The sequence below is a fragment of the Saccopteryx leptura genome, chromosome 9 (genome assembly GCF_036850995.1).
Source record: "Saccopteryx leptura isolate mSacLep1 chromosome 9, mSacLep1_pri_phased_curated, whole genome shotgun sequence".
NCBI lineage: Eukaryota > Metazoa > Chordata > Mammalia > Chiroptera > Emballonuridae > Saccopteryx > Saccopteryx leptura.
In genome coordinates, this window is record NC_089511.1 from 52,197,099 (window position 1) to 52,214,074 (window position 16,976).

Consider the following 16,976-nt stretch of genomic DNA (forward strand, 5'->3'; position numbering starts at 1 on the left):
TTTTTTTGTCCCATAAATTTTGAGTTGTTGTATGCTCATTTTTATTTGTTTCAAGGAAATTTTTGATTTCTTCCTTGATCTCATTGGTGACCCATTTGTTATTTAATAACATGCTTTAGTTTCCAACTTTTTGAGTGTTTTTCAGTTTTTCTATTGTAGTTGATTTCTAGTTCCATGCCATTGTGGTCAGAGAAAATGCTTGATGTAATTTCAATCTTCTTAAATTTGTTGAGACTCATTTTATGCTCTAATATGTGGTCTATCCTAGAGAATGTACCATGAGTACTTGAAAGAATGTATATTCTGCTGCTTTAGGGTGGAAGGTTCTGAAGATATATATTAAATCCAGTTGATCTAGTGTGTTCTTTAAGTCTGCTGTTTCTTTGTTAATTTTCTTTCTTGAGGATCTATCTAGTGATGTTAGTGGGGTATTGAAATCCCCTACTATTATAGTATTTCAGTTGATCTCACCCTTTACGTCTATCAATGTCTGCTTTATATATTTAGGTGTTCCTATATTAGGCACATAGATATTTATGATGGTTATATCTTCCTGTTGGATTGTTCTCTTTCTCATTATGTAGTAACCTTTTTTATCCCTTACTATAGTCTTTGTTTTAAAGTCTATTTTGTCAGATATAAGTATTGATACCCCAGCTTTTTTTTTCATTTCCATTTGCATGAAATATTTTTTTCCATCATTTTACTTTCAGTCTATATGTATCTTTTGTTTTGAGGTAGTTCTCTTGTAGAAAGCGTATGTATGGGTTATATCCATTCAGCTACCCTGTATCTTTTGTTTGGAGCATTTAATTCATTTATATTTATGGTTATTATTGCTATATAGTTGTTCATTGCTATTTTATTCTTTAAAACTGCAATCCTCTTTTTTTATTTTTTATTTTTTTGCTCTTTTTATAGTATTCCCCTTAATAATTCTTGCAGTACTGGTTTGGTTGTAATGAATTCCTTGGGTTTATTTGTTTGTTTGTTTCTTTTTTTTGTCTGGGAAACTCTTTAGTTCTCCTTCAATTTTAAACAATAGCCTTGCTGAATAAAGAAGTCTTAGTTGTAGGTTCTTGCTCTGCATCACTTTGAGTATTTCTTGCCAATCTTTTCTGGCCTCAAATGTTTCCATGAGAATTCAGATGTCATTCTTATGACAGCTCCTCTGTAGGTAATTAACTGCTCTTCTCTTGCAGCTTTTAGTAATCTTCCTTTGCCTCTTAACTTTGACACTTAAATTATGATATTTTTTGCTGTAGGCCTCTTTGGGTTCCTCTTTAATGGAAATTTCTGTGTTTCTTGAACTTGTGTGACTTTTTCTTTAATCAATTTAGAAAAATTTTCAGCTATGATTTTTTCAAACAGGTTCTCTATTCCTTGTTTGTTCTCTTCTTCTTCAGAAACCCCTATGTTATAAATGTTGTTTCTCTTCATATTGACACAAAGCTCTCTTAGTTTCCTCAGACTTTTTGAGCCTCTTTTCTTTTTGGTGCTCTGCTTCCATGCCTTTTTTTTTATCTTGCCCTCTAAATCACTGATTCGATCCTCTGCTTATTCCATCCTGCTATTAATTCCTTTTAGTGTAGTCTTCATTTCTGATATTGTATTTGTCATTTCTGACTGTTTTTATTTTTATGATTTCAATGTCCTTTTTGATGCTTGCTATCTCTTTATTTAGGTGCTCATTATTTCCATCCATTGTTGCTCTAAGATCCTTGAGCATCCTAATAATCATTGTTTTAAACCCTGCATCTGGTATTTTGGTTACTTTCATTTCATTCAGTTCTTTTTCTGGTGATTTCTATTGTTGATTCATTTGGGTTGCATTTCTCTGTCTGCCCATTTAATCTGTGTATTAGGTAGCGCTGTCTGATTTTGAAATTTTGGGGGGTCTTTATGAAGAAGATGGGCTCGGTGGTACTGTCCTCTAGTTCACTTGTTTTCCTTATTTTCTGAATGCTTCTTGAGGGTACTATTGTTCCTCTTGTTGTATGTGAGTATTAGATGCAGTTGGTCCTTTCATGGGTACAGTTATTTCTTCAGGCTGGCTGGCTCTAAGTGTCAACCTTGATTATGTGTATTACACATTGTGCAATGTCTGTTTCTGTATTTCTTCTCCACAGTGTCTGGTGCCTGGTAGACTCCACCTTTGTGTGTGCTGCGTATGTAGGTAGTAGAGTCTAGGTTTGGTGGTGTCTGCCACCTACTACCAGTAGTGTTAGCTCTAGTTCTTCTTGGGTTGGCATCAGCTGTTGTTTGTAACGTGCTGTGGGCTACCAGTCTGCAGCTACTGTACTTTTTGCTATTTGTGTTTGCCTTTTCTGTGTCCAGGTAGTGTGGGATGGGCCCATCTTTGTATAAGGATCAGCTTCCTCCTGCTTAGAGATGATAGCAGCTTCATAAAAGGCCCAAGCTCTGTAAAATTTGTCTCCACATTTCAGCTGCTCCTCACCCTCTTGCAGCTGCTTGGTCTTCCCACAGAGTCTTCTGTAGTAAGAGTATAGTGTGGGCTCAAATTGGCCTCACCCAACCAACACCTCTACAGATGCATGCTTGGTGGGTTAGGGAAGCCGAGGTTGTGAATACAATGTTTGGGGACACCCTACTTCAGGTGTCTCTTGGTCAGGGAATGTGGCCCCTACTCCAGAGCTTGATCCCTCACCCACTGCTGGATCCTCAAATCTTATTTCTCCCCAAAAAGGTGAGCAGTAGGTTCAGATAGAATGTTTCTGACAGTCCCCTCTGCAGAAGTTCTTTCAGCTGTTGAGACCTTGGTCTCAGGGAAGAAGACTGAGAGATTCTTCTCCTGGGGCTGACTGTCCCCCTCCCAAAGTTGGCTAAGGCCCTCGACCAGATATATAACAGTAGACTCACAGGGACCTACAGTTTAAATGTCCATGCTCCAAGCCTCTCTCCCTTCTCCTGTGGAATCTAGCCCAGCAGGACAGAAGAATATCCAGCACCCAGGTCGGCTGACTGTGAAACTCCACCTTATCCAATGCACATGAGCCACTATGCCTGTACTGATTACAAAGAGTGGAACTTGCCTCAGCTGGGCCAGGTGTGAGGAGATTTTCATTAAGATACCTCTCTAGCAAGTGTTGTTAGGTCCTGAACTGATACTTTCTGCAGCTGGCCCCTGGATGTGCCAGCCCTGGGCCTCCCAAGCAGGAACCCAGTGTAGAACAGTGGGAGACACACTGCCCATGACTGGCCCTCAACAACATTTTTGGAGCTACAAGCAATTCAGAGTTTGTGGCTGCCTCTGCTTGGCCCAGGTGTACATGGAAATACCAAGCTGCACTCCTAGCTGGCTTTTACCCACTCTGGTCCACTCTGGTCCGCTCAAATGGCCAAGTTTCCCTGATTCTCTCACCTCTTGCAGCCTATCTGCTGCTTGCTTGATGAGCTTGGCCACTGAAAAAACTTTGCTGAAGTCTAGAGCCTGTGGCAATTCACAATTAGGAAGGGTGGTGGGTGTGGCTCCACTCCTTGGCCCCAAGTGTCAATCTGTGCAGACTTTTTTCACAGACTTCTGTAGGGTGAGGCCCCAGGAGTCTGGTGGGTGTGGCCTCTGAGACCCAGAGGTGTGGTCAGCCTGTCCACACTTTCAACTGTGTCTCTTGAGAGGTGGAAGCACCAGTCATAGAGTTAGGAGAGTGTGTGTGTGGGGGGGGAGCTTTGGTCTCAACACCAGAAAACTGAGTTACTGATGCACCTCCTGCTTCCTGACCTCTCAGACTGACCCATCACCCATGGCCATGACAAGTAGGGGAGACTCCTGAGGGTGGAGCAATTGCTTTTCCCCAGGCTGATACCACTCAGAGGAGATTGCTCCACCCAAGAAAGATGGCAACTGCAGTACTGGAGTATGACTCAGCACAGGGGTTCCGGTTTCCATCCCCCCACAGTGTCTCTTCCTGGGCTTCCAACTTTACACTCTCCTCCTGCAACTCCAGTCCTTCCAGCTCCCCCCACCAGAGCCCCGGGTATGTGACTGTGAACAAGGTGTTATGCATGGGCCCTTTAAAACGGAATCTGTGTCAGCGAGCTGTGTCTCTTTCTCACAGACAGAAACCCAGCTCTTTTCACAGCTAAATGCTATCTGGACACCTCTTTTAGGCTCTGGGGCTCTAACCTAGGGCTCCAGGCCTGGAGTTGAGGACCCACATATCACAGGGCAGGGCAGCCCTTTCTACATCTCCACTCTTCCTACCAGTCTCAGTGTGGCTTCTTTGGTGATCCTTGGTTAAAGTGTCCTCTTAGTTTAGTCCAAAGTTGGTTTTTCAGGATGATTGTTCTTAAATCCTGAATATATCCAATTTGGTCCTGGGAGGTGGCAGTTGGAACGTTTGCCTATTCTGTCACCATCTTTCTTCTCTGTCAACCTGACCATGGGAGGTCTCCCGGGCCCCCCACATGCAGGTTGGACCACATCGCTTCTGCATTCTGGACTCCGCTGTTCCAGGCTGAATATGAGCTGATAAGCCAAGCTTCAATTGTTTCCCTTCCCAGAAAATTGTAAATGGGAGATGTGTTGCTCTTCTTTTCCTGTTTCACTGTCTCCACTGATTTTTAAAGAGTTTGCCACTCCCCTCTTCTGAGGACAGATGCTCTTCAGTGACCCATGCTGCCAAGCCAAGAGGCTCTACCAGCTCCACCTGTTGTCCATCGTATTTTCTTACAATCTTTTGCATTTCTCTGATATCAGTTGTTACTTCTCCTTTCATTTTTAATTTTATTTATTTGGGTCCTTTCTCTCTTTCTCTTGATGAGTCTGGTTAAAGGTTCATCAATTTTGTTTACCTGTCAAAGAATCAGCTCTTGGTTTCATTGATCTTTTGTATTGTTTTTTTAGTCTCCATGTCATTTATTTCTGCTCTGATATTTATTATTTCTTTCTTTTTACTACTCTGGGCTTTATTTATTGTTATTTTTTTAGTTCTTTGATGTGCAGGGTTAGATTGTTTATTTGAGCCTTTTCTTGCTTCTTAAGGTGTGCCTGTAATGCTATAAACTTCCCTCTCAGGACTGCTTTTACTGTGTCCCATATATTTGGGGTTATTGTATGTTCATTTTTATTCGTTTCAAGGAAATTTTTTATTTCTTCCTTGATATCATTGTTAACCCATTCACTATTTAATAATATGCTATTTAGCCTCCAAGAGTTTGGATGTTTTTCAGTTTTTCTATTGTAGTTCATTTCTAGTTTCATGCCATTGAGGTCAGAGAAGATGCTTTGATATGATTTTATTCTTCTTAAATTTCTTGTGATTTGTTTTGTGTTCTCTCTTTTGGTCTATTCTAGAAAATGTACCATGAGCACTTGAAAAGAATGTATATTCTGCTGCTTAGACCTAAAGTTTCATTTGTGTCATCTCCCTCCCCACTGGTTTGTTAGAACTGGCCTCCCTTCAATCTTGTCCTAAACTTTCATTAATTTGTTCTTTTTCTTATAAGTAATAGACTGAGTTCTTTCCCATTAATAAAGAATCAATAATTTTCTCAAGTAAGACATAGACAAATTGTGGAATAAATAGAAAACAGAATTAATAAAGTGTCAGGGACTATGGAACACCTGTCCACCAAATAAAGGTACCAAGGATCCAGAAAATAAAATGGCAGACACAAAATTTATCTACCTAACAGTCTAGTCCTGTCATTTTACTGCATAAATGAGGTCATAATGTACCATTGGCAAATCCTAATGTGGGAAAGACAGCTGTGTTGGGCTTGCTCACTGGTTTCCAGGCTGCAAGCCCTTTACACATTTAGTGAGCACATTGCAGGAAGCCAGTTGTGTGTGTCTCTATGAAAAGCTATGTGTGCTTTTCATTGTTGGCGATTCTCCCAGATTGCTCTCCCGCCACTGCAAGGTGCAAAGTTCCCTTATTCCCTCAGCCACTACTGAGGCGTGGTCTTCCTGATCCCTTGCCCTGATCCCTTGATGTATTCTCTCTTCTGTCTCCAATAAATGGTTATGGCCTGATGCTTTCTGGCTCCACAGTCCCTCTACTGTCTGCCGGAGTTCAATGTGAACCTGCTTGGCCTCAACCACCTGCATTACACCTAAATATGCCTTGAAATAATCTCTCTTCTCTAGCGTAATCTCCCAATTGTCTAGCATCATCACCACTTGCCATATGTGGCTATTTAAATTTAAATTAATTAAAATGAAAAAGTTAGCTCTTCAGTTAAACCATACACATTCAAGTGCTCAACGGGCACACATTTGGCCAGCACAGTGTAGGGAAATTGGTTACAGTTAGGCTTGCTCACTTGTTTTCAGCTGCGTGGCCACAGGACCTTGTGTACTGCCTTAATGTAAGCATGTTATATAATCAATGTCACGATTCATGGCCAAAATCCACTTTTGTCTAGACAGCTGCTGCATTTGCCCTGAGAGTGGTTTCTTGGGGATTGATTTTTTTTGAAGAGGTTTCTGAGGGAGAAGTGGTCTTCCCCTGCCTTCTCACTTGTCTCTGCAAGACTGAAGTGGTTCTTTCCCTGCCTGCTTGCCTACTGCCATAAGAAGAAGCTCCTTCCCTGCCTGTTCTCTTGCATGTCCTTCAAGACTAAATAAATAAAAATGATACACTTCCCTTTGGCTTCGTACATGTTCTTTGCTCTGATTGAATACAGTGGGAACCTGCAGGGCCCCGACCTCCTGCATTACAGAGTTACAGAACATTTCCACCATTTCAAAATATTTTGTTAAACAATTTTGTTCTAGTGTGTCTCTAGACCAGTCCAGTGCATCTCCAATTTTAGTATGCATAAAAATCACTTGTGAGGTCTTGTGGAAAGAAAGATTCTGTTTCAATAGATTTGGAGTGTGGTTAGGGAGTTCTTATTTCTGACAAGTTTCATATGTTCCAGTGTTCTTGGTCTGCAGATTGGAATCTGAGTAGTGAAGTTTTACATTACTGTAAGGTAGTTCTTCTTATCCTGCTGTATATTAAAGTTACCAGAAGGTTTAAAATGCCAATGATCAAGCAGCACCTGAGATCAATTCAATCAGAGTTTCTGGGAATGAGACCCAGGCATCTATAGAGAACTTCCCAGATGAATCTCTAATATGCATACAAGTTTGAGATCTAATGGTGTAAGGTGACAATTTTCAAACTTTAACATACTTCAGAATTGCTTGGAGAGCTTGTTAAAATAAAGATTGCTGGGCCCCCACCCTTAATAGGTTCAGGATAATTTGCATTTCTAACAAGTGCCCAAATGATATCTATATTGCTGGTCTGGGGCCACTCTGAGAACCACTGATGTAGTCTTGGTACTACAGCCTGGGTACTTCTTGGCAGGTTCTTAGAGGTGCAGAATCTGGAGTCCCATCCCAGACCTGCTGAAGCAGAATCTATATTTTAACAAGATCCTTAGGTGATCTGAGTGCGCATTAAAATTTGAGAAACTCTGTTGTAAGGCACTGGGGATGCCTTTAATTGCTAATCCAACTGATAAAGACAATTTGTCCTTGCCGTACAATCATTGGTGAAGAGGCTGGACATAATAACACTCCTATGGCACAAGGTTACCTTAGTGCTGACGCTCTTAAAGTGTGGCTCCCCCTCTGCAGCATCAGGATCACCTGGGTACTTGTAAAAAATGTGAATTCTCAGGTCCCAGCACAGTTGTAGAAAAAACAAATGCGGTTAGGCTTGCTTGCTTATTTTCCAGCTGCAAGCACTTTGCATGAATAGCACATGAGCACATGGCAGAAAGCCACATGTATGTAGCCTATATATGGCTATGGGTACTTTCCCTTAGCGTGGATTGCTTGACCACCACTGTCTGGTGTGGTTTTCCTGTTTGCTCACCTGCCACTGTGAGAAGCAATTTCCCCCTGCCTGTTCAGTCGCCTGCCTTTGTAAGAATCCAATAAATGGGAATAACCCAATGCCTTTCAGCTTCATGGTTTTTCTGTGGTCTGCCTGAATCCAGTGTGAACCTGCCTGGCCTCAACAATAAGCAATTACACCTCGCATAGTGGGCAGAATTCAGTTTAGACTGGTATGCAACCAGCATCACATCTGGCACTGTGAGCAGGATTCGGTTCAGACTGATATGGAGCCATCAACACCCTTGAACAGCGGGATAGAGGAGTGGCCATTCTCGAGCATGTGGTTCCCTGTGGCTACCCTGTTGGGAGCTGTGGGCTGGGTATATTTTACAGCCCTGCAAGCAGAAACCAAAAGCCCCCTGTGAGAGGCTGCCCGAGTTCAAAAGCTCCAGTGCAAGCTGGAGGCCAAGCGCTGGCAGCAGCAGGAGCTGCAACAGTTGCTAGAGAAGAAATGACTAATTCAAGAGCTTCAGTTCGAGCTGGACACTGAGAGCCAGCAGCCACAAGAGCTGAAGCAGGCACTGAGGAAGGACTGCCAGCAGAGTGACTCTGAATCAGCAGTAGTAGGTGTTCCCAACTCCTCCTCTGTGAAGGAGGACATTTGGACTGGAACTGACATTGTGGCAAACTCAGAGTCTGGCCAGTGTTCACCAGAAGGTAAAACCCAGCAGCAAAAAGTGCCTCAAGGGCAGGCACAACCCCCTCCACAAGTAGTGGAGCACTCTGTGGTCTGGCCCTAGACCCATACAAAATTGATGGAGTTAAAGGCAAAATTCAGGCAGAAACCCACTGAGTCTCTGACAGTGTGGTTACTGCAGTTGTGGGACATAGGGGTGGATGGCATTGTGCTCTCTGGAGCAGAGATAGAGAAATGATCTGCCATTACCACTCACTTCTCCTTGAGGCAGCATCTTTAGAACTGCCGTGACAACACAGGAAATCATACCCTATTAGAATGGGTGAGGGCTGCCATTCAGAAGATCTGGCAGAATGTCAGACACTTACCAGGGACAGTGAGTTCATGGCAGTCATATACTGAGTTTTAGCAGGTGTTCTGAGAACTGGGTATTAGAAATGTTGCTTTCAACCTTCAGTCCCATGAGCCCCATGAGGAAGTATTTACAGCAGGGTTGAGGGTACTTATTCTCAGGAGCACACCAACCACTCTTTTTGGGTCACTGGTGGCTATTTTGTGCCACTATATGGGGCAGCCCATCAACACTGTTACATGAACTGTGGCATATTTGGGGGAGATAGAAGCAATGAGGTACCATAAAGGGGTGCAGGCTACTGCCTGTGCTGACCCTCCATCCCTGACTGTCAGGAGAAATGGGCCTGCAAAGGTTTCCTGAACACAGGTGTGGGTAGATTTTATTGTGGCCAAGGCAGATAAAGAGAAATTCAATGGCAGGTGTAATAGAGTCCTGTTAGAGGTTTGGTAAGGGCTTAAGCCGAAACAGGGATTCCAGCCACTGAAAATGCAGGAGAAGTGGGAGGCCATAGCAGCTGCCAAGAAAATGGCTGGTGTTTGTGTAGCACGAGGTGGCAAGATTACACATCGGAGACAGCTGCCAATAAAAAGATTGGTGCTCACATCACACAGCTGCAAGATTACATGTTGGAGGCAGCTGAGGGAGAGGAGGATCCCCAAGACTCATTGTTCCAATTTGAATAGGGGGAAGTTTGACAAACCGTCTAACATGGATGGGCAGAGGCTGGAGGCCTCATGTGGAATTGGCAATCCTGTGGCCCCCTTCTAATGTGCAGTAGGTGTTGGCCTTAATAGATAATAGGTGTTTTTGGAGCAGCTAAGAGAGCTGTCAAGGTGGGATAGACCTTGAATGTATTTGATTCTGCCAGATCCTGTGAGCTTGCTGAGTGGACAGAGTGATTATGGAAAGGCAGTGAGTTCCATTATCAAAGGGAAGCACGTGTGGAGGCCTTTCTGCACCAGGTAGCTGCTCCCATCCAGTTGCAGATACACACCAAGAACACTTTCCTCAAGCCAGGCTTTGGGTGGCAGGGCCACATGCTCCTGCCGGCCCCAAAAGCCCTCCTAAAAGGCCAGTGGCTTCAATGGATATGGTCTTGGACTATACAAGCCCTCCACCTATGATGGGTGGCCTTGTTGGCACCTTGGGGTATGGGGCTGGAAGGGGACCTCCAGTTAACACGCTGGGCAACTGGCTGCCTAAGGTAGAAGTGTATTTGAGTGCTCAGGAAAAGATTGTGAAGGGCACCTTTGTAATTATTGTCATTTTTGGTATAGCTTGTGCCTTAGTAGTGTGTTGCTGTAGTCTCTACTATTTCTGTGAAATATGGATGTAATGTACCTCATTCTTCACACAGGGACCATCACAGAAGGTATCTGTCATGTAGATTGTGAGGCGAGCAACACCAGAGGGGTGAGAGTATAGGAAAAACAGCTGTGGATAGGCTTGCTTCTTGTTTTTCAGCTGCAAGAAGTTTGCACAATTAGTGTGTGAGCACTTGGCAGAAAGCCACATGTGTGTAGCCTATATGATGCTACGGGTACTTTCCCTTGGTGTGGATCCCTTGCTTCCCACCACGAGAGGTGGTTTTCCTGTTTGCTCACTTGCCACCTTGAGAAGCAGTTTCCCCCGGCCTGTACACTCGCCTGCCTTTGCGAGAACCCAGTAAAATGGGAATGGTCCAATGCCTTTTGGCTCCATGGTTCTTCTGTGGTCTGCCCGAATCAAGTATGAACCTGCCTGGCCTCGACAACCAGCATTCCAACAGTTTTTTTGTATCTGACATTCTGAGGGTGGGGTCCACCAATATGTGTTTTTTTTTTGGTTGTTTGTTTGTTTTTTTGCATTTTTCTGAAGTTGGAAACAGGGAGGCAGTCAGACAGACTCCCGCATGTGCTCTACCAGGTTCCACCCGGCATGCCCACCAGGGGGTGATGCTCTGTCCATCCCGGGCATCGCTCTGCCGCAATCAGAGCCATTCTAGCACTGAGGCAGAGGCCACGGAGCCATCCTCAGCACCCGGGCAAACTTTTGCTCCAATAGAGCCCTGGCTGTGGGAGTGGAAGAGAGAGACAGAGAGGAAGGAGAGGGGGAGGGGTGGAGAAGTAGATGGGCGCTCCTCCTGTGTGCCCTGACCGGGAATCGAACCCGGGACTCCTGCATGCCAGGCCGACGCTCTACCACTGAGCTAACCGGCCAGGGCCCCACCAATATGTTTTAACTAGACCTCTAGATATATCTACATATTTGTAATGTATGATCAAGTTTAAGAACCACTGACTTAGTGACTACAAGGCTGTACTTTGTTGCTAGGTGGACCTAGTTCAGATCCCAGCACCACTGTTAAAAAATGGTGCCCTTGGGTATATTAAGTACCTCAGGTTTCTCTTACAAAGTATATATCTCACAAGGTTATTATATGCATCAATGAAACAATACATGAAAAGCTCCCAATAGTGACTGGAAAACATCATGTATATTAGTATTTCTATTATTATTGTTATTGTTATTGCATAAATGGTAGTAAACATTTTTTTGGGAGCTGACTGCTTACATAAGGCAGTGTCCCAAAACTGCTTACTGGTGGAGTTGTTTGTAATTTTGATATCTGCACCTGGAATCTTCCTGGCTCATCCCATAGTGTTTATCAGTTCTTGTGATCTTGAAACCACTCAGTTCATCATAAGAACTAAGCCATTCTGACAGCCTGTTTGTATTTTCTTTCTGGGTTCTACTGCCATTTTCTAGGACATGACATGGTTACAGAGACAAAATACTATACAACATCTGGTCTGGGACTACAGCTCTCTACTTACCTCTAGACCCAATATCACACTCCTCTGTTTTAGTTCTGAGTGTCCTGTAGTCATAGATGAAGCTTAGTTAGGTTGGCAAGAAACATACCTCGTAAATGCAGGGCCATTGGGGTTGGGTTATGTCATTCTAACCTAAATAAACAATGCTTTGCATCATATTGTGTCCCTATATATACTCTGAAAGTCATAAACTATGAGCCAGCATTTGAGGCTTTTGGAAGGAGAAAATTTCTTCTCTTTCCATGGATTACCTTCTGTAAGAACAGAAAATATATTTGAGTTTTTTAACAAAATGTCTATCTTCCTTTCTCTACCCTTCTCTCTCTTTCAATTGCCCCCTAAAAATGTTCAGTTGGTCCATGTAGCTGCATAGCATTAGCCGTTGTCCTAAAGCTTCCTGACCAAAAATAGTAAATAATGCAATCTTCTCTTATCAGCATTCCTGTGACCTATTGCTCACTCCCATTTGGGCTAAAAATCTTAAACTTGAATCAACTGTTTCAGAACGGTTTCCCTATTGTTTCTAACTCCTCAGTTTGACATAAAAATATTCCTTCTCCTAACAAAAGATCCATGATTAGGCTTTTTTGCTTTCATTTCAGGCTATGAAGCGACTAAATCAAATTACTTCTATTTCTCTGAGCCTTTATAATTTGTATAACCTGCTCCATCCTTGATGCTGTGCTTCCACAGGAGTCTGAGTGAGGCTGTCCACTCAAGCAAGCAGTCAGTTGTTTGTCTAGGAAGAACTTATTTTCTCAGTTCTAAATCCCTCATTTGGAAATGAGTCAGACTAGAATGCTTTTAGGGGACACTGCAAAGGCACAAAGGAGCCAGGCAAATATGTGCACGTGTGCGCGCGCACGCACATACACACGTTAAAGTGCCTGACAGACTGAGTAGAAACTCAAAGAAGAAGTCTGTGGGCCACATTTTTAGAAAAGTTTAAAAATCATTTAGATGCCAATGCAGATAGAAGCTTGACACCAGGCCCACAGGCCATGCACATGCAACCCCAGTGGCATAGAGAAAATTCCAGATTTTCTCTTTCAAAATAAAATAAGGACTCTTATGTGCAGAGCCTGGCACCTTCTCTACTTCTAATCAGTAGCTCAGCAGAGTGAGGAAGCTTAGCTGAATGGATTTTTGCTCACTGAAGACTGAAGGTTTCTTGTGAGGAAGATTTCATCTGTTTTGCTGGTTATTGTATGCCTAGAACTTAACACAGTGCCTGCTACATAAATGTTGTTCAGTATTATTAATAACTAGATGAAGTCTTTACTGTTAGCTTTTAAATCACTTTTTTTAAGATGATCTTTTACAATGATTACGGAAATCAAAATTTTGATTTATTATGTTTCTGTACTGATTTATCTCCAAAACTCTTTAGGATGCCATATCTTCAAATCTTTAACACAGTTAAATCTATATTTTGTGAATTCCTTCCTAAAATAGGGGGAAGTGCATATTTCAGTCATATTTTTCTATTATAGTTGACTTGTAGCTGAAAATTTCTGTTAAAATGTCAATTTAAAAACCCCTAGAATTTTGAGTGCAACTAAAGGTTTATGTGAATCAATTTGCGTTATATATTTGTTTATTTCAAATGAAGGAGGAAAAGGATGAAAAAAGCTTTCAAATTTTCTGGCTGTTTCCCTCACAGCACCTTTTCGTTTAAAACACTTTGTGACTTTTACAGTTCTAAGAATAAGCTACAAAATACCAGCCTTTCAAATGAAAATCTGAGGCAAGAGAAAGAAAAGATTCTTTTTTAATAAGTCATGTTCAAGAGAGATGCATTCTCTCTAAATTCTCTTCTGTTTACTATGTGTGTAAGAGAAAACTTGGCAGCTGAACTGTAGGCAGGCACATACACCTGGGCCATTTGAAACTAAACCCTAATAGGAAAACAATGTCACAGGCATTGATATAGACCAGATTGTAAGCTGTAAAAGTTTTGATTTCTTCCCCATTCAACATATGCAGTTTTAGATCAATTTCCCAGATTTCTATTAAAAGTAAATACAGATATGAGAAAATTAGCTCTATAAAGATAAATAAATTTTTAAGCCAATGTAGCAATATAGCAGTCCCTCTTTATGCCTGCTTTCACTTTCTGTAGTTTTAGTTTACCGTGCGAACCATGGCTCACAAATATTACATAAAAATTCCAGCAATAATTCATAAGTTTTGAATTGTGCATCATTCTGAATGGAGGAATGAAATCTCCCGCTGTCCCACTGGAGATGTGAATCATCTTTGTCCAGTCTATTCAAGCTGTACACCCTCCCGTTAGTTACTTAGTAGCCATCTTGGTTATCAGAGTGAATGTCCTGTTATCTCCAAGTTTGTATTCAAGCAATCCTTATTTTACTTGATAATGACCCCAATGCACAGGAGTAGTGGTGCTGGCAATTTGGATATGCAAAAGAACTTCCTTTAAGTGAAAGATGAAAGTACTAGACTAACTGAGGTATTTCATCATTTACATAACCACAAGAAGGGTGGGTACTGTACAATAAAATATTTTGAGAGAATACATTCACATTACATTTAGTAAGTATATTATTATAATTGTTCTATTTTATTATGTTATTGTTGTTAAGCTCTTATTAAGCCTAATTTATAAATCAAACTTTATCATCAGTATATGTGTATAGAAAAAAACAGTACATATGGAGCTTGGTACTATCCTCAATTTGTCCACTAGGGCTTGCGAAAGATTTCCCTGGCAGATAAGAGGGGACTACTGGATGTATTTCATTTAATGCTCTTTGTACTTTTTAATGTATTTTTGTAACATTGTGCCAAAGAACATATTTATAATTCAGTCATCTGTGTGATTAATTCAAAATTGGATATTCTTTCAATTGGAATGTATTGGATTAATTTATTTTAGTTTCACACCAGTAAGATGCAGGATGTCACACTTTTAGAAAAATCAAAATAGCAGCAGAAACCAAGTGAATGTGAAACTCTACTGAAAGGTTTCATATTTTGAAATAGTCAGATGTGTTTGATTTTGTTTGTTTTCATTCTATATTAAACTTTAAATTAAACAATAGGCACTTTCAGAACGATTTGAGAACCAGAGTCTTTTTGTTTGTGCTTAATAAAAACCCCATGTCTCCTGTACTGTCAAAGACCTATTCTGGATCTGAAACAACAGGTTCCAGTGGAAGTGTAAAGACTTCTCCACAGGCCTTGCTGTGCAGTGTCAGGTCCTAGTAAATCAGTTTCATGCTGTATGACCTCATGACACAGACGTGGATTCCCCACAAATGGAAATGGTAGGACCTTCCTGCAGGTGACTAAAGGCTGTTAAGCTATCATTTAAGCCTGGTTTGTGGTGGCACAGTGGATAAAGCATTGACCTGGAATGCTGAGGTCACCAATTTGAATCCCTTGGCTTGCCTGGTCAAGGCACATATGGGAGTTGATGTTTCCTACTTCTCCCCACCACCACCCCTCTCTTTTTCTCTCCTCTCTAAAATGAATAAATAAAAAAAAATCTTAATCTTTCATTTAAGAAGTGAAAATAACATGTCGAAGGGGAATACTTCTGAAATGATCTGGATTTTTAGCGAGCCCACTAAATTGGTTCAGGTATAATTTTATATATTTCAGAAGAAGTTTGGGAGTAGAAAAAATAATTAAAGCCTAACCAGGCAGTGGTGCATTGGTGCAGTGGATAGAACATCGGACTGGGACGCGGAGTACCCAGGTTTAAAACCCCAAGGTCACTGGCTTAAGCATGGGCTCATCTGGCTTGAGCGGAGGCTCACCAGCTTGAGCGAGGGGTTGTTGGCTTGAGTGTGGTATCATCATGTGACCCCATGGTCACTGGCTTGAGCGCAAAGGACCCTGGTTTGAGACCTAAGGTCACTGGTTTGAGCAAGGGGTCACTCGCTCTGCTGTAGCCCCCTAGTCAAGGCACATATGAGAAAGCAATCAATGAACAACTAAGGAGCTGCAACAAAGAATTCATGCTTCTCATCCCTCTCCCTTCCTGTCTGTCTGTCCCTATCTATTTCTTTCTCTGACTGTCTCTCTGTCAAAAAAACCTGGCTTTTAGATTAATGTATTTCTAACTAAATATAATCAAGTTGGAAGTTGGAGGCTGTATGGAGAATGAGAAGAAGGAGATGGTTGGCCCATCTCTCTGTCTGATGCATACCAAGTAAATTATGTTTTTAACTTCAATAGTATTTTTATTATGTCCATGTAGAGTTTCTAAGTGTTGTAACAAGGACACTTGGACCTGATAATTCTTTGTTGGGGGACAGGTGCTCCTTTCCTGTGTATTGTAGGATACTGGCACATCCCTGACATCTACCTTCTAAACACCAATAGTACTCCCCCCCACCCTCGCCACACACACACAGTTGTGACAACCAATAATGTCTCCAGTCCTTGCCAGATATCCTCTGGGATGCAAAATATTGACTATGTCTTTAATGTTTTCCCAAGTGCAGAGCTAGTTTGCTGATAAGTTCATTCACCTATTTGTGATTTTATATTCATTTAAAAAATTTTCTTTTTGGCAGAGAGAAATCATAAAACGTTTTTCTCTTATGAAATCAAGATAATTTAATACTGTGCTGACACCATTAAGTAGTCTTAAATCAAGAAAAAAATATGCAGTATTAAATTTGATAGGCTCATCTGGAGTGAAAATGATTTCATTGATAATTGCCTTCTCCACAAGTAAAATGTTATCATGGTTTGGAGGAGTATAGTTAAGGAATAGTATTCATATTTTTATTCAAATATTAAAAATATGTAGAATTATTGCTTCTTTTTGACAAACTTATATAGGAGAGAACAGAAGAAAGGGAAAGCAGAAGAAAGCTCACCCTATTAATATCTGAGAAAGATACCTGGCATTTACTGTGTGCTCACTATTGTATGTGCCAGACACAGTACTGAGCACTTAACAAATGTGACATTATTTATAAGGAAGATACCTCTGTTATTCCCATTATACAATGGAGGAAACATGTTTAACAAGATTAAATAATATTGCCCTGGCCGGTTGGCTCAGTGGTAGAGCGTCGGCCTGATGTGCAGGAGTTCCAGGTTCGATTCCCGGCCAGGGCACACTGGAGAAGCGCTCATCTGCTTCTCCACCCCTCCCCCTCTCCTTCTTCTCTGTCTCTCTCTTCCCCTCCCGCAGCCAAGGCTCCATGGGAGCAAAGTTGGCCCGGGCACTGAGGATGACTCTATGGCCTCTGCCTCAGGCGCTAGAATGGCTCTGGTTGCAACAGAGCAATGCCCCAGATGGGCAGAGCATCGCCCCCTGGTGGGCATGCT

General features: G+C 41.9%; 1 non-coding gene across 1 annotated transcript; it reads left to right on the forward strand.

The window, feature by feature from the left end:
- The first annotated feature begins 16,687 nt into the window (after positions 1–16,687).
- TRNAI-GAU (transfer RNA isoleucine (anticodon GAU)) lies at positions 16,688–16,763 on the forward strand. The gene has a single exon. It is a non-coding gene; the product is annotated as a tRNA-Ile (tRNA).
- The last annotated feature ends 213 nt before the right edge of the window (positions 16,764–16,976 follow it).